A 24,996-nucleotide genomic window follows, 5' to 3' on the forward strand; every position below is an offset into this window, starting at 1 on the left:
AGCTTTTTTATTTGCAATGGTGTTTATAACAAAAATGGAAAATATTTAAAAAAAAAAAAAAGAAAAAAAAAAGAAAAACCCCATAACTGCAAGTATTAGCCTTTTGCTGGTGTTTTCTGTTCAGTGTAATGAAAAATGTTTATTTGCAGAAGACTAACAATTTTGTTTGTACTGTTGCTTAACTACTTTTCTAGGGGAAAATGCTTTTAAATGCTGTAATTATGCATTTCTAATGAAAAAATAAATGTGTATTTATGAATAGTGCAGCTCTAAGTTGCTCTCTGCTGTAGGAATGAGTACAGTTTGACCAGGCTGTGCCATAGCTGTGTAGTTCTGGAGCATCCAAAGACAGATGCTGCCAGGTGAGCTCTGCTGTCCACTGAGAAGTGAGATGAAGTCTGTAAGGAAGATATCAATCTTAGATAACATTATTATCTGAATTTCCAGTACAAGGAAAATGGAATAGTTGAGCTTTTGAGTCTGCAAATCCTATTTTGTGCAGTGACATTATGAAATCGTTTTTACAAATGTGAATAATTCTTCTGAGCTGTTTCCTTTTTTAGTACCTCCTGTCTCCGTAGTGCAGCCATTCGGGGCAATACCTCTGTTTGGAATTCATCCTTTAAAAGTTACAGAACTTCTGATACCTGTCTTGGTATCCAGCCTGCAGCAGCAAGGTGAAATCCTCTCCCTGCCAAGACTTGTGGGAAGCTTGATATCGATTTCAGCAGAACTAGCTTTTCATATTTGCTAAGCTTGAGTGGAAAGGATGCGTGTCTGCTATAACCTGCTTAGAAAAGTATGGAATTCACTGGGGGAGGGGTTGGCTTGTATTTTTTTTCAGCTGTGTTGATCTATGGTTATTGCCAATATATGGCTCATACCACACTGAATATGTTAATGAGTGGAGGCATAGCTATTCGACATGGCTCAATTCAAGATAAAGATTTTTCTGAGAAGAAAGAGAGGCTGTGCACACCCAGTTCCTGGGAATGTTGTCCTTGGTAAGCACTGCACTTTATGTAAATTCTTGCTTTCCTTTAGGGCATTTGTTGACGCACAAATACAATGCAAACTGAACCACAGCCTGAGGAATACAATGTTTGCAACAGGCTAAGAATTTGGCTGCTCTTCAGTTTCTTCTTTTAATAGTGCTTCTCAGACTGGGTGATTTTTAAAGAGCTTGGCACCCAAACAGAAGCCTAAAAATAAAGCAAGGCTGTGCATTTTAGTGTGAGTGTTTAATAATAATAATTTATCTCTTGGAAATGACACTGAGTATGCATAAGGATGGCACATCTGCATGCTGCCACATACCACACCCTTGCTGCATTCATATTGGCTACAGAGCCTTTCTTCTCTTCATCAGGGAGTCCTTCTCTTGCCCAGCTTTCCTTTTGAGCCCTGAGCATCTCCTTTTTTCATGAGGAACACACACACAGATTTTAACTGTAGCAATATCTGTCTTTATGATATGATTAAGTTTTTTTTTTTTTTTCTCTGCATTTTTCAGCTCTAGTAGAAGATGAAGCGTATGAGGAAAAAATTGAGTTCAAGAGAGGTTTCCTTTAGCCATTAGAGTGCTGCATGCTCAAGTCTTCCGCTCAGAGTGACTGCATAGCATTGGCTAGATTTCAGGAGAACGAAACCTTCACCAGTGTGGAGAGTGTATAAATCATTTGAAACACGTAGGTAAGCAGAGGACCATGTTAAGGTCCTTCTGTGCATTCGGATGGTCTGACTGAGCGTTCCTCAAGACATTGGGTTTTTCCTGGGCTGTGAATGTTTGCATTTGTCTCAGCTGTGTCACGTTGTGTTTATAGCTCCAAGAGACTTCAGCACTGAATCAGGTATTCCTGTGAGTAATTGCTGTCCCTGCTCCCTTAGATTTTATGTAGTTGAAGGATTTATGTCTTTGTCCATGGAGGAAATGACTTCTTTTCAAGAATGTTTTATATGTTTTCTAGACATCACAGGCTATGTCATGTGCAAACCAGACATTCCCGAGAAGAGCATTTCAGGACAAGCTTGTAACTGTGAAGAGTCTGTAAGGTCCTGTGCAAGTGTGTTCATACAGAGATCATCATAACAGTAACATAGCAGCAGTAAGAAATCCTACGTGTATGTAAGATGCTCTTGCAGCAGTATTGAGGGTTTGGCATGGCTCTCCATTCAGGTAGGTCACTATGGAGGCAAAGTTCTGCCCACCAGAACAGATTGGCCATTCTGGTAGGTCTGCTAGGAATGAGTTCTCATTTTGTCTCCTTTACTTATTCACAGCTTCTAATGGTTTTAAAACCATTTTTTTTTTCCTCCTGCTTTAGTCCAAGAGGCGGGGGGTGAGAACCTGTGACCAAGAATCATACATTGTTGGCTTGTTTTGTTTCTGGTTTTGTTTTCCTTTCTTTTATTCCTTATTAGTTTTACATATTTTGCCTTGCAAAACAAAACTATAAAAATGAGCACCCTTCTGTGACCCAAATAAGCTGGAATGCCTTCGTTAGGCACAGTTTTAGACATTTCAGTATTGACAATTTGCCTGCAAAGCAAGGAATGCTGGCCAAGATGTTGTTCTAGTTCTTGTCTCCATCATGGAGAACCTGGCACGTGTTTGCTACGCTCTGGTAGCCGTAGCTTTGATATCTGTCTGCTTCACATAATTGCTCTGGAGTTTCAGGTTAGAAAACACAGTGAGGAAACTGATATCTAATGAAAAAAAAAGACACCCACACAAATTACTGTGGAGTATCACTTTGCACCGACTTGTCTTGGTAATTCCTTCAGAATTCCTATCTAGGCACTGAAAATCTGGAGCCACAGCTATAATTCAGCAAAAACTGTTTTCCATCATCAGAAATAAGAATGTCCCTTTCACCCATGGCAATCCCAAAGCACTTCTGTAAGCTCTGCTGATTTAGATGAGTATTCGACAGTCAAACCTCATTTCCTTGACTGAAGCCAGGAATAAGAAAGTCATTTAGTTACCCTGCTGTTTGGGGAAAGCTGAGATTGCTGTTGTAATGTGCTGCTACGAGCTGACGTACTTAATTTCTCTGCTAAACGTGGTTTGATGTATATAGGGGTTGTTTTATACCCCACGAAGCTGTGAGTAACTGCAGCAGGTGGAGGCAGGAGCTGATGGAAGCACGGAAGGAGCTGTGCAAAGCTGAGAGCTGAGGTGGGTGGGATGCAACTCAACCTCTGAATAGGTCAGGGGACCTCATCAAGTGTTGGTCAGTGGTGGGATAAACCGGATGGGACTGGGGGAAAACCTGTTTTTATCCTCATCCACAGCTTCACGTGGGATATTTAATTCAAGAACGTATTGTGTTTGTTAGCCTTATTTTTCTTATTTATTAAAATGGGCAAAGTTTACATTTGTCCAAAAAGAATGTCTTTTAATTAAGCTTAATAAAATTTTATACTTGGGGCAAAAAAAATGACATCTTCAGGATTCTTTTCCTGGCTGTGGATATTTGTATTGAACCAGTAGGCAAGGAAAGGTTCTGTGCTTCTTCCAGATGCTTGAGTTAAGCTGTGCTTTTGAATGTTTAGGCAAACTATCTGGTTTCATCTCTTTCCAACAGCTTGAGCCGAGCGTGAGTTAATATACGCTCTATAATCTTCCAGTAAATATTTTCTTTCTGGTTTTTCATACGATTTAATGGAAACTTACCCCAGTTGTGCAACAGATTGACAAAAGCTTGGATGGAAAGCGAAGTTGAGCGCGACGCCGCTCCATCTATGCTGTGATGGCAGCTGTAAGGACAGACCTTCCTTGTCCCTCACTGTGCCCCAGCCTGGACATCTATGGTATTTCATTTGAAAGCAGTAAAATCCCCCATTGTCCACACTGATTCCCTGTTTTTCTTACAGAATCTTTGGGATTTCTGTTCAAGACGTGCTGGGGTTTGCCTGCCAATTTCAGTGCATCATAGCAGGAGCTGAGAATTAAAGCAAGTCAATTGAAATAAAAGGGACTTTACTCTTGTTATTACCACAGGGAGAATAAATATCCTGTGCGTATATTTAAGACATTTTTAAATAGATGAATAGATGAGTATATATTAAATTTGTCCTCGTCTTCCTTGGTAAAGCAGGGAACAACTGGGAGCTGGCTGATGCCATTGGACTCATTGAAAAGTACTCTTTGACTTGCTTTGTGTACGTGTCTAATATAACATGTCCATAGATATAGGATCATAGATATAGAATGTATTTTATGATATAGAATCATATATAGAGATGTACATACACCTCCCTTGGCCTGGCGTTGGTTCAGCTCTTACTTTAGTGCTAGAATTGTCTCTCCCCTCTTTTCACTTCCTTTTGATATGTTTTGGTTTTCTTTTTTTACTTCTCCCACCATAATCTTTGCTTTTAGTCTTATGCAAGGCCTATATTGTTTTTTGCTGCATTGATCTTAGCACAGCTACCTCTAATTAAAAACTAGTACATGTTAAACCCTTGGGCAGCTGCATTCTGAATTGCATCTGACAGAGAAAGCAGCTGTGCACAGGGAAGTAGCCCTCTTCTTTGTCTTACCAGTATATAAAAAACCACCACCGTTTGGACATGATGCATCTGCAATTAATTATCAACACTGTAGGTTTAATAACCAGATTTTGCCCTGCTTTTCCCACTTCCCACAAAACTTCTTTTGCAAGCGTTCGTGTTCATGCAAGTAGGGCGGTAATGTGGGGTGCATGCAGAGCTCTGCTCAGCCTTCCAGTCTGGGTGAAGCATCAGCTACAGTCACCACTTTGTGCCTTCCATCCCATCTCCCCGCTCTCCTACCCCTCTTAGGGCAGCTCTTCTCTAATGATCACAGGTTGGTATCTTTTAATTGGACACAAATGAGGTGCTCTCCATACAGCAGAGTGCAGCTCTGCTCCCTGCCCTGTGCCTTTGAAATGCTGAGCTCTGGCTGTGGCCATCTGCCTTGCATAATTGCCGTTATTTACCAGCAGTTTTATTTCTCAACCCCACTTCAACTCTCTTAATCCCCCTGCTCTAATGGGCTCCCTGCTCTCTTCAGCAAAACCAGAGGAAAAACAGAAAAGCCCGAATGTTCGTGAAGGAGGAGGTGGGAGGAATCGTGGAGCAGCTGAGAAAGGAGCTGTTTGTCCATTTGTTTTGAATCCCTTCCTTCCTTCTCATTCATTCAGGTTGCCTTTCTGCAGCTGAGCACGGAGCCCAAGGGGGTTCACAGTGAGAAGTCCTTCATGTTTTTGAAGTACAGCATTGACAAAAGTGTCCTCCTTTTACCCAAGGAGCAGCAGCTTTGGAGGTAGGCAGGGGCAGGGTGGGGGGCAGAAGAATAGTTACAAGCTCTGCTTTTTTTAAATTCTTCTTCTTTTTTTTTTTTTTTTTTGTAGGTTTTTTAAGCTTTGTTTATAACTTACAGTGTTGTAAAATAGCTCGTAAGCATCTGGGGGTATTTCATCTGGTTTGGGTTCTGCCTGGAATTGCTTCATGTTTCATTAAAGTGAGCATTCTAATGAAACTGAGAGCTTCTCCAGCACTTTCCTTCTCACCATTTCAGCCAGCAAACAGAACAGGGCATCTCTCTGCTTTCTGCCCAGACACTTGCATGCTTTCTCATGCAGATTTTCTTCTGTGGCAGAAGTCTGACTGCTCCTTAGTGTTTGTGAAAATCCCTTCTTTCCTTTTCCATGCGCAGGAAGTGGCTGCGTTTTTGGGGGAAGGTTTTATGTGTTGGGAATTGCTTATATACATACATATATATTTTTTTTTGTGTACCTGTGTCGTTTCACCATAGGGGATTCTGTGCTGTGCAGGAATGAACCGGGCAGAAAATATTCGAGTTCCCTCCTTGTTGCAAACTTTGGGCTCTGAGTCCCTTTAAATCTTTGCTGCTTTACTCAGTGCACAGAGTTGGGCAAATGGAGAGGATGATATGAAAGCACTTTTTGAAGTGTTCCCCTCAGGAGGAGAACACTGCCTGGTGATGAGTTCTTGGCTTTGGGCAGGGAGGGAATTATGTGAACCATAAGCCACTCCAGTTCAGGTGGGAAATGAGACAGAGTGTTTGAGAATAAGCATGAAATAAGATTAATGACTGGACCAAACTGTCAGGAGGGGTGGATTCCTCAGCTTGAGGTATCTCCTGTTCTTGATGGGCTGTCACCAAATCCACCCACGTGATGCTGCAGCTCACCAAGTGATGGTAACAGAGCATGCATTGATCTGCAGCAGCTGCACAGCATTGTGAATGTGCCAGGGTTATCTCAGGGGATGCCCGTGGTTCCCACAGTCCTGCAGCTCTGAGCACCTTCACAGCAGTATATCCACACAGTAAAACCCACAGTCATTAAATCCATTCCCTGGACTCAAAACTGCAGAGGATGTTGCTGCTTTTCTGTCCCAACATGTGCTGTAAAGCACAGCCTGTTGATGCTGGAAGTATCCTAAATTTAAAAGCCATACAATTAAAACGTGGAAGTAGAAAAGATTGAGGGCTTTGCTGCTGTCCTGATTTCCTGTAGTGTCTGAAACTTGTAATGAGAAGATACCCAGATAGCCCTAGGAATGGGACAGAGTCAGTGAGGGTGGGAGAGAACAGTTCTTCGCAACATCTTTGGAGTAAACTCCTTTCAAAATCCCAATCTGGTGATGAGTTCAGTATTAAACTCAATAATAAAACCCACGAGCCAGATAGCAGAGGGTTCTTAGCATCTCAAAACCTTCTGAGCCACCAGAGCTGTGCTGTAGGGTGCTGTATTTGGTCCTTCAGATCATCTGCATCCTGAATAAGATGATGGTTAGCAGGAGGGGCAGGCATGCCTGGCCATGGGGGGTCACAGAATGAGGGACGTGGGTTAGTGGGCACAATGGTGATGGGTTGATAGTTGGACCTGATGATCTTAGAAGTCTTTTCCAACCTTAATGATTCTGTGAGTGGCTTTGGCTTAGAAATCCAGTGCCAGTGGCACCTGTTTCTCTCTGCACAAGTGTCCATGCAGGGAGAGCACACAGTGCTTCTCTTCTCCACAGTTCCCAACATATGAGGGTTGTGTAGGGTTAGATGCAACCATTGAAACCAATGAGATAGGTTCTTGTACACACATGTTTGCTTGTAGCCGACAGCAAATGTCTCACTTGTGAGCAATGCTTCTGTCTGTAGGTGGTCTGGGAAGCGAGCGGGAAGAGGAGGGTTGATAAAGATCATAAGAAAAGGAATTCAAGAAAGAAACAATTAGAAAAAACAACAACTTGAAATCCCTGATCCTCTGGGATCAGTTTCTAAGAGTCCATAGTTAAAAAGACCGTCACTAAAAAGTGTTTTCTTGTAGCACTGAGTTAAAAAGCAGGGAGCAGCTGAGAAAATGTCTTATATTTTCCTCTTAAAACGTAGCCTGCCCGCTTCCTGCCTCTGTACCTAAAAGCTTTGTGTGGATGTTTACTGGATGCTTCCAGCAGAAGGAGGGTTAAGTGCATGAGAAGGGGGTGGAGAGGGAATCCCAGCTTGGAACTTGAGACTTTCCAGCTGAGAAAGATTCGAGGATGCAGACGTAATCATACAGCACTGCAATCAACTCCCGTGTCAAAAGAAGTCAGGAAAAGCACATAAATAACTCCACAGCCACATTTAATGTAGTGCAGGACATATATCAGTAATGCCACCACTTCCTCCAGGGTGAGTATAGAAAAGCTTCCTGTCTAAACGCTTGCAGAATGGTTTAAATACTTTGAGATGGCTTGGTGCGAGCTTCAGAGATTGAAGTAGCATTGAATTCAGGTTATTTGGGAGCAGCTCAAATAGATGCTCTTTATCTTAATGCGAGTTTCACGTTTCTTTGCAAACAGTCTCAAGAAATAAACTGTAGTTGTCTGAAGCATGATCTGTATTGCTTCCTGCTGTAAATTCAGAACTCCAAATGAACTGCCAAGGATTGAAAAGCGCGCTCATTTAGCAGGAATGCCAATCTGTTTGGTTTTTAATATACAAATGAGGACGTTTCTTCTCCTTTAGCAGCCTAACTCCTTCCAGCTCGTTGCCTGAGTTGCACTAATTACCTGCCTGATTCAGCACAACGAGCTGGGTGTATTCAGATGATGCACGTGTTTGGGGTGGGCTTGGAACTGTCACTTTAAGGGTTTGAAGCAGCCTCTGGTAGAGCTCTGTGCTTTATTTGCTGCTGGTGCAATGCACTACAGCTTCTGTAAGGGCTGCTGTCTGTGGTCAGCGTGCTGCTCTGGGGGACACAGTGTGATTGATACAGGCAGAATGAAGGATGCGAGAGCAGAGAGGTGCTGCTGCTTTGCTTCTCAACGGGGTGCCTGGTCCCTGCTGGGGAGACAGGCGTGTGGGAGGCTGTGTGTGATTTACCACGTTACTAATATTGTTATTACCACTTGTTATGGGATGGTTCTTGGTTAATGTGCTCCAGTTCATGAGCGGTTTCATGCTGGGCTTTGTGTGTATGTGTTTGTAGGAAGCCTGTTTTCCATTACCAAACTGGGAGAATAAACTGAGATGACAGTCACTTTTTCCTAACATAAATTTCTCCCTTTCTCAGTCCTTGGAGAACATAAATTTCAGCAGTGTCTCTCTGCACTCCAGACATCAAAAAGCCACATCCAGGCAGGCGGATTTACAAGCCCTCTGTTTTCCTTGGTCAAGTCCTTTGCAGAAGAAAAGATAGACATCCAAATGATAACAGAAAGCTGGGAAGGGAGGCAGGGCTGGAGGAGGAAGCTGGACAAAGTGGGAGGGGAAGGAAGGTCTCTTGGGAGGACTTGTCTCAGCTGATACAGCTCAGGTGGTGGATTGATTTTCTTTCTATTTCTGGCCAATAAACATCTTCTTGTTTTCCCCTTCCTAGATTAAGTGTTTTCAGCCGTAAGTGTTTAACCTTTTCTTCTTCACAGCTAAAACTCTTGTCCAAGTTGTTGTCTCATCGTGCCTCGACTAACGCAACATCCTTTTCTCTTGGCTTCAACGAACACTGACTTCTGCCCAAACCATGTCCATTCAGAAAACTTCCTCTCCTTTGGCTTTTTCATCTCTCTCACATCAAATACTTGTCGGTACTCCTGCAATCTTTCTTGGCCTGTCCTCATCTCATATCTGACTGAAGATCAGTTCCTTTCCCCATGCTGTCCCTTCCACTCGATAGGAAGAAAACCTTGCATGCCAACAACTTCTTGCTCTCTGGTCCCTTCCTGTGGTGCATTGCTTTCTGTGCTAGCTGTTAAAAATATGACTCAGTTACTAAGACAACTCCATATTAAGTCTAAACACGATGTGTTATTCTTAAATATTATGCTATTTCCCTCCCTGTATTCCCTGTCTTTATCAGCCCTCTGTCTCTTTGAGGCTTGGTCTGTCTTGTCCAGCACACAGTTGCTATTTGCAGGATGCCAATAGTAATCCGTTCATTAATTTCACTTGTCACCAGCTCACCAGCTTTGGTCCATAGTATGTATGCAGCATTGGACATCTTTTTTATTATTTTACTTGAAGTGATTAAGCACAACCAGCTTGGCTTTGGCATGCATTAACAAAACCAAGAAGCAAGGTGATGGATTAGAAACACAGTGCAAACATTCCAGTGAGAGAGTCCAGCTCAACAGCAGTCTCTTAGTAGGTGTTTCACTGTTTTGGCATTTCCCACCAACCCACTGCACTGGTGATAACAGGAGCAAGGCAGAAAGGAAACTCCAGCCTTGATCTTGCTGCAGATGGCCAAGCCCATCACAAGGACTATTATTTCAAGGATCACACTTGGTAAAACTCGGTGAGATGTTGTGTCTTCTAGTGAGTCATAACATGAAAAGGCATTTAATAATCCAGGTCTTACAGTTTTCTTAATTACAGTATGCCTGCAATGTTCTGGTGGTGGTGATTTTTGTCCTCATTTGACTGTTTTTGCCTTATGTGACATCCTGAACAACTACTTCTGTGCCATTTCTCCCTGAGGCCAGTGTGAAATATTGCTCTCTGCTGTCCTACTGCCTTTAAACTAAATCCTATCAAACGTGAAAAGCTCCTGTTGAGATTAGAAGTGTATTAGAAGTATATTAGCTTGGTCAAGCATTGTTGCTTGTCTGTGAGTGCTTATCTTCTACAGCACCTCTGGTATTTGCCATCTGTAATTTTTCCAATTGTACATGTATGGAATATAGACTATATATGTGGGATAGGGGGGGATGGGAGCAGCCCCTTCCAAACAGTGGGTCTCTGAGCCCAGAGCTTGGTCGTGGTGCTGGTGGGAATGCAGTACGTGGGGTGTTGCTGCTGGTAGCAGAGTGATGGATTAGGAAGTGTTGAGTGCATCTCTGCCACCACCAGACTCTGTGTGCTCCTCACATCGTGTGCTCATAGCTGCAAGTGGAAGGTGCTCTCCAGGAGTGCCTCGTTAACATTTTTTTGGCATGGTGATGTTCATGTACCTCTGCATGCTCGTGGTTTGTGGCCGATAGCAGATGGCACGTGAGGGACTTGTTTTCAAGCATATAAGCCATCCACCATGGCCAAAATCACCACGGTGCTACCAGCACTGATGTGTGCATGGATGGCTCTCGGTTTTGACCATGGCAGAACCTGTGCCATCTGTGCCATACCCTTTCAGCACAGAAGCCTGTTCCATTAGGATCAGCATCCTTTGTTCCCTGGGACAGTGTTTTGAACAGTAGTGCTCTCAGGTTGCTACTCTGAGCAGCTGAAGTAGGGCAGCTTTGTTTGCATTCAGTAATTCCAGGAAATCCTTGACTCTCCTCCTTGTCTGCTGTGGCAGCCGGGTGCCTCCAGCCAACCTGCTCTGCCTCCTATCTTCTCCTTATTTCCAGTGCTTGCAATTCAGCTCCAGCCTAGCAACTCCAGCTCTTTCCAAAGTGAGCTGGAGCTTCTCTCATGCTTTTTCTGCAGATTTTCCCCAGATGTAAGCATCCACTCTGTAGACTTTGGAACCCTCCCGGATACACTGACAAAAATATGTTGGATTTTCCAGTGAAACACCTCTCTGGTGCTGAACTCAACCCAAGTGACAGGCTGAGGAAAGTGCCTCTCAAATAGAGCATTGAATGCCCACAAACATGCGCTCTGTTTTTCTAAGAGCACCTGCCAAGAGGCTGCTGATGCATCGAGCACAGAAATATGTTTGGCATCAGACAGCTCTCCAAAAATCTCTCTTTGTAGGTAATGGAAAATGTGCCTTTTTAACAAATTCTGGCAGTTATCTTTGTCTCCGTATTTTTTTTCTCGCAGTAACCTGTGAGTACAACGGATCTGCTGATTCTTTTCCTTGCTCTGTTCCCGAAGTCGTGAGCCCTTCCAACCTCCAGTTTCTGCATGAAGGTGGCAGTAACTCCTGCTTTGTTCTGCATGTTTTTTAGCAGCTCTCCTCTCTACCTGGGGAGATGTGATCTGTGCAGTAGTGCCTGCTGACCTGCAGCACTCTCTCTTGTTCCTATGAAGCCGTCGCTCAGCTCATGCTGTTGTCTTTGCATTGAATTCATTTCTAAAGGATTTCAGCTCTGTCAAAGCCTTCTGCTGTTTCTTTTTTCTCAGGTTAGCCTTTTACTTGGGGTCCCACAGTTGTTCAGTAGTTACTCAGAGCCAGGAAGCTTAAAAAAAATTCCAGCAACAAACCCAAAGCACCAAAACCCACAACCAGAGATTGATCAGAAGTGTTGAGGCCATGCATTTGCAATGCTAGTGGCAAGTTCCCCTGTAGATGTTCTTCCAGCCCCTCGGTGTTGTTTAGCACAGTCCTCCTTCTTGCACACCAACCCACTCCAAGTAGTCTATGTGTGCTCCAAAGGCTTGGCTTATGGAGGGAGCAGCTGTAAACAGCTGCTAGGCTTTGCTAGGGATCTCATGCATTTTTCTTGGGAAAGCCCAGAGCTCCTTCAGCTGCATTTGATGAAGTTTGATTTTATAGGTAGTAAGTCCCTTTGCAAGTAGGCTGAGGGGTTTCTTGAGAATCCAGGAAGCATCTCCATGCTTGGCTTGTTTTTGCCATGCATTAACAGCTGCTTTTCCTCACTGATGTCTCCTTGGATCCAGGGAAGAAATAATCCTCAAGGGAAGTCGGCCATAGGATGAAAGGAACCTGGAAGTAGCAGGCTGGAGCTCTGCTGATTATGGGAGGAACGTAAGTCTTGGGATCGAGGCCAAAGTGCATGTCAGTTCCCATGGGAGAAGCATAAGTTGAGAATTTGCAACAGTTCAACCTGTCCTGGCCTTCATCCCTGTTGGTGTTATGAATTCTTTGGGGCTCTACATCGAGCAGATGGACTCTCCATTTATACAGCCTTATATTTCCCAGAGGGGGAACAGGTAACCAGCAGCACGTTATAGCACATGGAATAAAGAATCCTGTGTATGTGGACATACAAAGCTTTTCCCCTATTTTCAACTACAATTTCACTTCCTAACTTTTGCAATAAATAAGGTCAGTTTCTAAGTAGTAATAAGAAAACCTGATGGTAGTTTTACATTGTAGAGTGATGTCTGTCCAGTTAGTCTGAGCTCTTGTCCTCATGTGTCTGGAAAATTTCTATTTATGTGTGACATGCAGAGGCTTTTTCCATTTTCAAGGTGTGGATTCACTGAAGGCCTAATCTGGGCCATAATGAAAACTGCTGGGATAGACTGACTCATTCTCCTGCTATAAACAGCTAATGTACATAAACTTTCTATTTATTTTGCACTTGCTGCTGCTGCTTTTTATCCTGTGCCTTAAATTTGCTTGTTTTTATGACAGGGAGACAAAGCCAAGACCAACTAGACTCCTTCAACTCCTCCCAGTGTTTTAAGCCTACTTCTGTAGCTGTTTGAAGCCGTATCTCACCACGTGTGGCCCTCAACAGGACCAGGGACTAAGTGCAGGTCTCTGAGTTCACTGCCCAACACCTTCATGATTGGCATGTCTAAGGGATTCAGAGATATACTGTTGTAATTCATCAACACCAGGGTTTGGATTTCAGCTAGTGCTGAAGATCTTTTTCCTCATGAGGTCCAGCACGCCTTTGGCAGGACATCAGACACACACAGCTGTCCTGCAGAGACTTGTCCTTCTCAGGGTTCACAGCATGAGCGTCTGCCTCCATCACCTTCACACAGAGTGGCTCTGTGTGTGAGTACTGGTGCCTTAAGCTGCAAGTCTCGTGCCACCATTTCTATTGAGATGGCGATGGAAGGACCAAATCTGGGATCTCCTTTATGCCATTGGGTCAGCTCTTACCTGGGCTGCCAGGTACGAGAGCTCAGTCACACACGTGGGGAACTTAAAGTCCTGAATTGTGGTGCAGATCCAGACCCTGGATTTTGGGGTGCTGTGTTTCTCCCTATGCAGAGTGGGCACGGGGCAGAGTCCAGCATCACACGTGCACTGGTGCATCACAGTTTGGCACAGGTAAAAACCCAGATCTTCTCACTGATGGTATAGCATCACCGCTCTTCCACCACAACAGAGTCCTTCCCCATCCCCTTCCTCTTGTTCCTTGTGGTGTATTTACCTTAGGGAACTGCTAAAGTAATTCTGGGCCAGAGGACTTGCTGCTGTAGCTTTCCCAATGGGTAGATCCTGTACGAGCACTGGTGAGGCTGACCTCCCTGAGATCACACACACTGTGGGAGTCATCACATCCATCCAGCAGCAACAGAGGGAAACTCCCTGCATTGTCTGTGCTGGGATTTCAAAGCTTGGTTGATGGACTCATGTTTGTGAGCGTGGGCCAAATGATTTATCTGTTAGGGCATGCGTGGCATTGAGAGGTTGTCACCTGTAGGAACTTCTTGCCTGTTTTCTTGGTTTGGTCTCTAAAACTGGAAGAGTTGTGTTCCCTCTTGCATTGCAGAAGGCGCATGCGTCATGATAGTGTCTGCCTTTGCAGCTTGCTGCTGGGGAGAGGGAGACTTAAAGGCAAGGAATAAAGCAGAGCAAACAAAGCAAGGAACAGCTCTTGAAGTGCCAGAAGCAGAAGACATTGGAGATAGCAAGGTTTTTTTCCCCCATTTTTAATCCACTCGCTTTCATTTTTCTGTGGAAAGAGCAAGCTTCTGGATAAGGAAACAGGAGAGTGGGCTTGTGCTTAGGCATAAATAATCTTGTTAATCAGAAGCACAGGGAAAGAGACAAAACTACGTGACAATCGAGCTGCAGTTTGGTCAAACCCCCCTTAGTTTGAGACAATTTGCCTCATTTTACAGAGAACCGTCTCCAAACCAGAATCCAATTTAAGTTCAGCGTTATTAAAATAATTCATCTTTTAAACCTCAGCAGACTTGGTTTGGATTGCTGATTTCCTCGAGGCCTCGGGCCCTGCGTGTGCTGAAGTGGATGCAATTCATGGGTTGGCACACGAGGTGTCTGACTGCAGGGTCTCTCAGGGGTAGGCAATCACTTTACAAGCATGCCTGACGGTCTTGGCACAGAGAAATGATTATTGGTGATTACACAGCAAAAAGGAAGCGATCAAAGCAGACACCATGCAGCAATGTGGCCGCTGGATCACAGCACCTCTGCACAATTTTTTTCCCCCAGCAAAGTCACCCCAGAGACTGAATTGCATTTCTTCCTGCAAAGGATGCTAGCGGGAGCTGCTTGCAGCCACCAGGCTGGAGGAGCCCTATGTGCCCCCTGTCCAGTTTGTCCCCAGCATTCTGGGAGCTGGGTAAGGTGGAAACCAGTCCACGTTTTGCTCCCACGGCACTTCAGACTGAGCTTCTCGAGCAGAGGAGCTCTGGAAGTGGCAGTGTTTCTGCTTACACCCCCCAGATGCTGCCTCTCACCTGGCGCTGGGGTCATGGCAAGGAAATATCCCTGTGTGTATTCATATTGCAAGAGCAGGAATCAATAACAGAGGTACAAGCAAGCTTTTAGGTTAAGGTTTTCTTCACGACAGATAGAGAAGAATCCATTTTTCCCTTTTTTGTACAGGCTTCCTCTGCAGGCTTAGCAAAAAACATCAATGAAGTGTTAGTGCAAACAGAGCTGGTAAGTGCTGCAATAAATGCTCATCTGGATGCTTTCTCAGAGCTGTTTTGAAACACCCCAGAATTGGTTGTGTTCGGATGCAAAAGCTGACAGAAGAGACTGACACCTATTTCTGTTTGTCCTGAGTGGTTCAGTGCCTTTTCCTCCCCTGCGAGCAGACTTCTCCTATTCTATTTAGATCAATTCTTCTCCTTCTTATCCCTTCCTGTCCATGGCTGGAGGGATTTGTAGTGCTGCTGGTGCTACATAGGGCTGTAGGTTGCTTATTGCTGGGCATACCCCCCTGCAGCTGTTTTCCTAACCCAGAGCACTCCTGTATGTATTTCTCGAAGCACCCAGGGACAGAAGGTGGCTCTTTGCTAAGATTAGACATTCTGGGTAGATTAGGATGAGGATTGGATGGAAAAAAAATTATATTTATATATATATATATATGCAAATATGTCTTCTGCTTCGTCAAATAGATTTCTTAAATCACAAATTAAATCACAAATAGGCTTTGTGATTTTCTTTGGGGTTTTAGATGAGCTGAACCTTAGTCCCAAACCACCAGCTGTAGTCTGAGAGCATTTTTAGGCACGGAAGCTCCCAGGCAGAAGGAGCTGCACCTTTCTGCCTTACGTTTTCCTGCAGGATTTCATCTGAGGTTTCAGAGAAACGTGGAATCTATGGAAGTAACTGTGAAAAGCAACCCCTCGTGTGCTCTGCAGCAAGCCACAGACAGGATGTCTCTATAGGAGATTTTTGCTGGAGAACATTCTTGTTTTGACAAAGGCAAAAAGATGAAAACCAGTTGTTTGTAGATAACAGGGTGTGCACATGTGTGATTGATTAGGGTGGTGTGTGCTCACCAAACGCGGGCACCTGCGTGTGTCTGATGTTCTAAGATGGGACACAGCTTGAAAACAACGACTCAGAAAAGTCCTGCAGGATTTAATAGAAATCACCTGTTTCCAATTGTTTAACAACTGCCTTTAGTTAGTTTTCACCTTGAGGCAGAGATCTGTCGTGTAAAAGCACACTGACGCACACTGGTTCCAGTCCTCCTTACTGGGCAGCTTTGTTCTGCTGCTGGATAAAGGCTTTGTTTGGTGGTGAGAGGGCTGTGCTCTGCACCCAGCAGCTCAAGGTGAGGTGTTTTCTGTCACATCTATTTAAGAACACTTGTGGAACTGCAACAGAGTGTGGAGTCACCTGCAGGACAGTGAGGGATGGGCAGGGGCCCTTAAAAGCTAAGGTAAGCAGATGGATCTTTTCAATTTCTATTTGCTATGGGAACTCCCAGTGTTGTTCTCCCCAGCACCAGAAAGCGAAAACAAGTGGGAATGGGAAATGCAAAGCAGTGGCAGAGGCTTAGAAGCGAATTCTCCAGCTCATGCTGAGCTCCCCTCAGCCCATCCTGCGCTCCGTTCCTCTGCAGCATCTCGTGCTCCAGGATGGGAAAAGCACAAGTCAGGAAATGGTGAGAACGGAATTAGATTTTAATTTGCTTTCGCCATTTTTAATAATCCCTGGTGGTGTTAATAATACAGGAATTATATTCCTCTGAAGAATAAAGCTACTAAAACTCCCTTTTTAAAAAATTAATAATGCTTGTTCAGAGAGTTAAACCTCCTCCCAGGTGCTATTCCAAGAAATAGCAGTGATTTGAACTCCAATAATTTTAGTCTGCAGAGCTGGAAAAGACTTGAGGCTTGCATAGCTCTGTTTTTTTCTTTCCAATGTGTTTTACCCTCTCACCCCTTACAATAACACTTTTCTCACTTTGAAGGAAACCTTGGGCCATGTTTTACAATCAACCAGAAAGAAAAATGCTTATGCAACTGTTGTGTTAAAAATGAACCGAGATTTCATGCAAAAATAACCATTCCTTCACCAGTACAGTGAGTGGTTGTGACAGTCAGGCTCATCTCATGCTATGGTGGGTGCTGGAGCTGGTGGCTTTGTGGGCTTTGTGGTTCAGGGCAATAGCAGGAGAGTGAGCAGCAGCCACGTTGCAGGTGCCCATCCTCAGAGAGCTGTGGCAGAGCCCTGTGATTGATGCAAAGTGATGTCAGCTTGGTGGCAACATGAGACCGATGACCTTGACCAGAGGTGGCAATGTTGGGTCTGTGGCATTGACCAGAGATGATGAGGTTGGACCAATGATGTTGACCAGGCATGGTGAGGTTGGATTGATGGCGCTGGTCAGGGATAATGAGGTTGGACTGATAATGTTGACCAGAGGTTGGATTGTTGCCTGGAGCCTGATGACATGGATGTGAGCTCATCAGCTGCATCCTGTGTGATGGATGTCAGAAGAGAAGAGGTGCATTGCCATATTGTGCCACCCTTTGAGGTCTGCATGCATAGGTTTTAGATACCAGGACCACTGCAGTGTCTTGGAATCTGTCATCAGCTGGATAAATTGCAGCTTTGGAGAGGCAAACCTCTAGGTCAGTCAATGGGTTTTTGTTGTTTTTTGTTGCTTGGTTGTATCTCTGTTTTCCTTGCAACTAAAATCTCCATCCTGGGGCTTAGGAAGCAGACGTAAAGGTTCAAGATTTACCCAGTGTCCTGTGGTGATGTTTTCTCTCTCTGTGAATATCATTTAAGGCTGGGCATAAGCAAACATAACAAGATGTTCTACCCCTCTTCTAGAATTATCATCTACCAGTTAAAACAACACTGTTAAAAAGAATGTCAGCTCTCTCTTCCAGCTGGTTCCATCTGTTTGCTGCTTTACTAGTGAGGTACAGCTCAGGAGATCCCAGGGAGAGGAATGTGTGTTGGAGGTCACTCATCATCTTCTCCTTTTGGGAGGACTTTGCTATGTTTCAGCCCAAGGCACGGCTTGGCTTGGCAACGTGACACAGGTTGTGTTGGAATGGCCAGGTGATGCTTGAGCTCCAGCAGAGCCAGGTGGTGCCCCAAAGGGACCATCACTGCTGATGGCACTTGAGGTGACACTGAGCGCTTCACCCCTCTGCTGAAAAACATACGGAGAGCCAACAGAGAAAAGGAAAAGCAGAGGACTAGAGTTGAAGTTTTGGCTTTTGCCCAGTCTAATGGATATCCAGCTCTGGCTCAGAGACTCTGAGATTAGCAGATATTTGTTTTCCTCGGGGATTGAGGAAATCTCCAGATTGGCTTTGACCAAGGCTGGCTTTTCCCCTGTCTTGTGACAGAGGTTCATCCTGTGGACACACGTTAACGAGCAGCGGATGATAAATTAATCTCCTCCTGAGATCTCTCTTATTATTTTTTCCCTTCGCACAATGGCACCAAGGCCTTCCAAAGGGAGTTTCGAGTTGGCTGTGGGCTTCCAAACGAAACCGACTCCACAAGGCAGAGTTAATCAGAGACAGCTGTTACCCGCAGCTCTGACGGCCTCACCTCTTTAGCATCAGATTAAAACCCGTTAATAACCGTCAGTGAGAGAGCGGTGCTGGGATGACTTCAGGGTGGGAGAGAGCATCTCGTGGCTTTTGGGCAAGGCAGAGCAAGGATGTGAGTGCACGAGGATGGTGTTGGCTTTGGGCTTTGTTTTCTTACTGAGCAATCTGGATTTGAACAACACGACTGGCAGGCGAGGGAGCTGCTCCCTCCGCTTCAGTTCTCTGTGCTTTTTGTATCAGCCTCCCTCGGCTGGGCTGGGCAGAAAAAAAGGGGTTTTATTAATTTTGCTTTTCCCCTTGTCAAATCTTTTCTTCTTGGTTGCAAAGCCTAGCAGGTCCTGGTGCTGCTGCCCTGTTCCTGCACTGGCAGCCAAGCAGTTGCTTGAGCAAGCCAAGGGGAAGCAGCAGAAGCAGCAGCCCCTTCCCTGCATCCAGCTGAGGCTTCCATCTCCCTCTCTGCTGTCCTTGCAGTAGCATCACAGTGGGGATCAAAGCTTGGGCACAGCATTGAGGGACTGCTGGTATGGAAAAATCACTGCATTTCTGCCCTGGATATCTAGAGGGGGCTTTCCCTCAGTGTGAGCTGGGCACAGCCTGCTGAGCAGACGCCTGGGCAGTGCTGATGTACCCATGTTCAGCAAGCTTCCTCTGCCCACTGAGCCTGGGTGCTTGCATTTAATTAGCTCCAGAGATCCAGCAGCACCCGTTGTATTTCACAGGCTCCCAGAGGCACTGGGAGGATAGGAGAAAGGAGGAAAAAAAAAAAAAAAAAAAAAAGGAAATTCTGGGCCAAAACACAACCCAGCTGCCCCCAAAAAGATGTTTCCAGCAGGTCACCTTGTGCTCAGCTTAGTGCAGCCCCAAGTGGCTGCAGTGAAACCAGATTAGTATTCCTTTCTGTTCCTTATGGATGGGTGAATGTGTGTCCTGGGGGCAGCAGGGCCACAAGAGCTCTTGGGCTGGAGGGTGCTGCTGGCAGCTCCTCCATCTCCTCTTCCTCTGCTAGGTGCTAAGGGGGACTGCAGGCCTGCCAGCATCTTCCCTGGGATTTGCTCCCAATGGGTTTTATTCCAGTGTTTTCAAAAACGATGAAATACCCCAAAGTCACTTAATCCTAGCGACCTCAAATCTGAGGTTATGCAGCCTGCAGTTCCTGTATGGGCTCTGCATCACCTCTGCTGTGCAGTGAGCCAAAGTCACTGCTGTCTTATGTGACTGCAATAAAGCACAGGGTGAGAACAGCGAGAGGTGTGTGCACTGCATGGCTGAGAAGGACAGCTCTCAGTGCATGAAGGCTGTGTGCTAAGCCTGGACCTTCTCCCCTCTCTCTGCTGGGAAAACTTCATTCGCAGTGGATGAATGATTTGTTTGTAGTTGATTTCAGGACCAAACTGGTCCTTGAGCTTTGCTTGTCCATTCAGCAGAGTTTTGCTGTTGTCTGGCCAGAAAGTGACTCAGTCTAACCATGACCAAGGGGCACGAGCATTTCTCAAGCAAGGCAGCAAGAGGAATTAATCCTTCAGCTGATAGCTGGGAGCTGATAGTTAGAAGCTGATGGAGCACAGGCAGGCAGATTTGAATCAAGAGGGACCCACAGGGTGAAAATGGTAAGGAAAGGACGGGCTGTGCTGCTACAACACTCAGGATAAGGGCTTGACTAAGTGCTCCTCTGAGAGCTACATCTGCTCCCAGGCAGATTTTCAGCTGGGAGGGAGGTGGATGGAGAAGGCAATGGGAGCAGAACAGGCACATGGGTCGCTGAGGATGTGTCTCAGTTCCCGTGATCCCATCTGAAAGCACGGCAATAACTTTATTAATCTCTGTGTTCTAGTAAATGAATGCATTCTCCACTTTCACTGTTGCACAGGCCTCACGTGAAGAGGTTTTCTGGAGGTCTGTAACGTGCCAGAGGCAGTTTGGTAGTGTGCAATCCTCCCCAGCTGGAGGCAGTGGGGCAAAATAGGAGTGGGGAGGGCTGGTCCCCACCGACAGCCTTCTGAGCCGAAGGAGCAGGGAAACAGGGACAGCATCTGTGCTGAGCAGAGAATTCTGTGGGGCCCATTGGAGGACCCCGGTGCTGTGACTCAAAGCTTAGACTGCCTTGCAGGAAATGTGCTTTGCTCAGCTGTCCGTAGCAACAGCTTCCAGGAGCCCCCACCCTTTCTCCTCCTTGCTATAGCTTGGGGTGCATAAAACGATTTCTCGTTAACTATAAAACACCCAAACCTCAGCAGAATTACAACCAGATGGATAAACAAACTTTCAAACAACATGAGAAAAGCCCTTCAAAGGCAGGAGTGAGGCAGAGCCCTGCCCAGCCCTCAGAGAGTCCCTGCTTGCCGGCCCCAGCATCCTGCTCCATTCCCAGCAGTGGGATGCTTTGTGCATTACCAGAACAGACTCACATTCTGCTCACTGTGGCTCTGAGGCCTCTGCAGAAGCCTTTGTAAGAAACAAGAACAGCTCTCAGGTGGGTTTTTTTTGTGTTTTTATCCGTTGGGAAAGTATTAGAGAATGGTGAGTGGGGTGTGCTGCATCCCTACCTGCAGGGAAGCTGTATTCCTCTCAGCTTTCTCTGAGCACCATCGTGGTCCCCACTCACACCCAAGGTCTCTTTTCCAAGCCTGTGATATTATTCTTTCTCTTCTTCCCCGGCCCTTTATGTCAACAGGGCCTCTGTTCCTTAAAAGAGTGAATCATCATTTCCTGCTGCTCCAATGGATGGAGGCTTTGCCACGAGAGGATGTGGGTTTTGTTCCAATCAGCAGTGTGAATTTCTAAAAAACAGCATTAAAATGGATGGTAGCTCCACGCTGAGCACAGCAGGGCTGCTCTTCCCAAGGAGCATTTGGGACATCCTGAGCTGGGCAGGAGTGTAGTCACAGCTTTGCACTATGGGCAAACACCTGCAGGGATGAGGATGCTGGAGAGGACCAGCTCCTGCTTCCCCCCACATTCCATCCAATGGGGAATAGCGGTGCCTGCCCCCCAGGACTTTGCAGTCTGTTTGTGGAATTGAGGGGGGGGACCACTGCTTTTTTGGTTTCTTTTTTAGTTAGGCTTGTGCAGCAGTGAATGGCAGCTGCATCCTTGTACAGAGGTGTGTTTTGTGCAGCAGTTATTTCAGGGAAGCAGTGAATTCATTCCCTCTGTGCTGCTCTACCCACAGAAGTCCCTACAGAAGCCAAGTGCTGCCCAGCTGGAAGGAATTTCCATGGCACTGAAGTCAGGGGCTGGGATGTCACTGAGGTTCCCAAGCAGGTGGGGAGGGAAGGGAGCACACTGAGCATAGAGCTATGGAATCATTAAGCTTAGAACAGACCTCTGAGGTCAACAAGTCTACATGTGAACCATCACCCCCCATTTCCCCATAACTCATGTAAAGGATCAAGCGTGAAGCCAATGATGGCATCACCAACACGTGGTGGAGAATGAACCTCTATCACTGAAGAGCTCCAGGTTCTCCAAGGAGATCAGGCTCTGGGCATGGGGTGTACAGAAGCCACCACCGAGGACCTGTTTTGCTGGGCTGCTCTGTGCCTCAGAGGCTGTTTGGCCATTGGATCTCAATGCAATGTGTCACTTCTGGAGCACAGTCATTAATGATATGTCAGCTCCAGCAAACCGTGAAGAAGGAACTGAGAGTTCAAGCAAACAGAACCTGGAAGCTTTGATAGAGGAAGGTCAGCAGAGACACCCTGTGCATGGCAGGACATTCTGTTTTTTTGAGCCTGGGCTGTTCTGCCTGGCTGGAGATCCCTGGCTCATTGCAGTTTGCAGTGGGCTCTGTTGTTGAGCTGGGTGTTGGATGTGTGAGTGCTGCAGGGAGCAGCTGAGGCTCCGGGTGAACCAGGAAGAGGTTTTTGATTCAGACACAGTTGTTCACCCACGTGCAGTGCACAGGGAGAGCATCAGATGTCTCCTATCCTTATGGAGCAGTGCTTGCTCCCTCTTTGCTCTGAATCTGGGCTGTGCAGAGCATGGGAGGACAGTGCTTTTCCTGAAGAAATGAGCCAAGTCTGCACAACCAGGAGCTCTGTCATGGGCAGGGGATTTGTTTGGGTTCACTCTCCATTCTTGGAGCTGCTGCCATACTTCTTCCCTAAATGAGGGCGTTTCAGTTCTGGATCCTGATGCATGGAAGACAGACCCACTGATGCTCAGGATGGAATTTGCCTGTGTCACTCATTGCTCACTTTGGGACTGATTCTGGTGGCCCAGAGGTGCAGTTTCCCACCTAAACCCCTCTTGCCATTCAATGCCCAGCATCTCTGAAGCTTTCAGAATGCATTCCACCATTTCAACATCACTTCCCCACCTTGAGCAGGACACCACATGGCAGAGGAACCCATCCTGCTTTACCAAATACTGCTTCTCTACCCATGGAGTGACACCAGTGACCTCTAATCTTCCTGAAACCCCACTCAACCTGCTGGCACGCAATGCTGCTGCAAGCAAGCCCTTCTTGTTACCACTGAGCACATCCAAATATTATTTCATCCCTGTCCTGCAGCCCAGCTGGCCTGGGAGCCAGCAGCAACGTGGCTGCAGGACGGCATGGAGAGCTCAGGGGGACGTGGTGGGGATGCAGCCCCCATCCCGTGAATGTCACGTATTGCAGCCCCAAGCTCTGTGCTCTGCATGGCCTGCTCAGTCTCCCCCAAAGTGCTGACAACGTGTCGAGCAGAGGGACAAACTGGAACCAAATGCTGATGGTGCAGACTTCCCCCCGAGCTGTGCGGGCCCTCCTGGGTCTGCTGGCCTTTAATTCATCTCCTCGCTTGCATCCCAGGTTGATTTCTGTCAGAGAAGATAAATGTTGTCTCCGGAGTTGAGATAAGAAGGATGAAATCTGTCCTTTTCCAAAGGCTTTGCAGAGGGTTTGGGGGGTGTAGATTGAACACTGGGGTTGGCCTTGCTGGAAGCTGAAGGGATGCCGGCAGCTGGGATAAGGGACACGGACCCTTTTGTTTTGGGGTCATTTGTTTATCCCGGTTCCATTGCCATCCAGCAGTGTTCCTGTGGGACTGGATATGCACAGGCTGTGCCTATGTGCTGCAGGGAGACAGGTCTTGGAAACACGAGGGTCCTGCAGATGGCACTTCTTTTGAGGGGAGGCTTAGCCTCATCCCTGTCAGACAGAAAATCACAGCTCCTCGCTTGTCTGCTGAACGCTTTCTGGAAGATGCTGTTTGAAGTCGCTGCCCTTTTATGTGTCTTTTATGTATTATGCAGGAATTTGGCTACAGGAAGTCATACTTCTTTTGCTCTTCTGTATCGAAATCCTTTTATAGACCAAATAATTGCTTTTCTGCAGTGAACAGACGGTGTGACCCTGCGATCGCACTGATGCCCGCACACCTCTGTGCTGCCAAAAGGAGGGGAAAGACAAATTCTAAGATCTCAGCCATTTCTTGGGGATGGTGAGGATGTGTGGGGAGGGGACAGCTTCCAGCAGAGCCCCCTTCTTGCTGCCTGGCTTTGTCCACCCCAAAGCATCACTGAGATGCTCGGTGTCAGGGCGTTGAGGCGACGCCTGCCCTTCACAGCACTGCGCTGCAGAAAACTCCTGTGGTTGTTGCTGAGCTCTCAGCCCTCCTGGGGAGCCTTTCACCTGAAGTGAGGCTGTGTGCTGAAAAGCAGAACGCACATCAGCAGTGCTGCATCCATCCCCAGAGCCAGCTGGGGCCAATCTTCCATCCTGCCTGAAACAGGTGGAGAATCGGCTCTCAGAGCGTGCTGCAGACATCGGGGCAATGGAGCATCTTGTCCCATGCATGGGACATGGGCTCGTCAGGGATGTGCCCGTGCAGACAGCTGCAGGATGCAGCCCCATCCCTCCCTGCTGTGACCCAGGTGCCAAAAGGGGTCAGGGCGGAGGAAATGAGTTGCAGAGAGCCGGGATGACAAGGGGGTGGAAGAGATCTATGCTGTTTCCAATTCAACATCCCTTGAAACGGATGGAGGAGCATTTCCCTTCCGCCAGCAGGGCCCCAGATGTCAAATCCCAGCACAGCGCTGCCCCAAGGCACCGTGCATCCCCGTCAGCGGGCTGGAGCAGGCTGCTCACCCAAGGTAGGCTTCTTCTGCAAGTAGAAGTGGGATCTATTTTACTCCTTGCCCATTTCCACAGGGGCACCTGCCCAGCGCTGCAGTTTGGTGCGTATCCTGAGATGCTGCAGATCCCTGCAAGAACAGCTTTGGTGTGCCAGCTTCAGTTGGCAGAATTAAGCACCTCTCTCTGCAAGCAGACACCTTGCAGCTTTGCAACTCAGGACCCCGGCTGCGGGGATTTCCAATGTGTACCTGAGAGCTGTGCTGGGTTGTGCTCATGCTGTCGGCACTGCTGGGATGCTGGGGGCTTCCCAGCACACTGCTGCCCTTCCATGCACCCACATGTGCACAGCAGATCCGCAGCCTCACCCGCACCGAGCGCGCCGTGACCTCAGTTAAGCAAACACTTGCTCTAATCGCCTCCAGATCTGCCGCTGTCTTTGATCAGTTTAAATATTGGTTTGTCTTATGATATAAATATGTAAAACATCCATTTGTTTTCGTGCGGGATGCAAATAAATCATTGCATAAGTGTATACATGAGTTCGGCCGCGGGGGGAGCGGCGATGGGTTCATAACTCATCAGCCTCCACCTT

The 24,996-nt window shown here is 46.5% G+C and overlaps 1 protein-coding gene across 1 annotated transcript in view; it reads left to right on the top strand.

The window, feature by feature from the left end:
- Positions 1 to 4,038: 4,038 nt before the first annotated feature.
- The window catches only part of ZNF469 (zinc finger protein 469), a 185,672-nt gene continuing 164,714 nt past the window's right edge, over positions 4,039 to 24,996 (top strand). Inside the window, exon 1 of the mRNA XM_090149465.1 lies at positions 4,039 to 7,660. The gene's annotated coding sequence lies outside the window, so the exon portion shown is untranslated. The remainder of the gene's footprint in view (positions 7,661 to 24,996) is intronic.

This window comes from Phasianus colchicus, chromosome 13, assembly GCF_987193195.1.
Source record: "Phasianus colchicus chromosome 13, bPhaCol1.hap1.1, whole genome shotgun sequence".
Lineage (NCBI taxonomy): Eukaryota > Metazoa > Chordata > Aves > Galliformes > Phasianidae > Phasianus > Phasianus colchicus.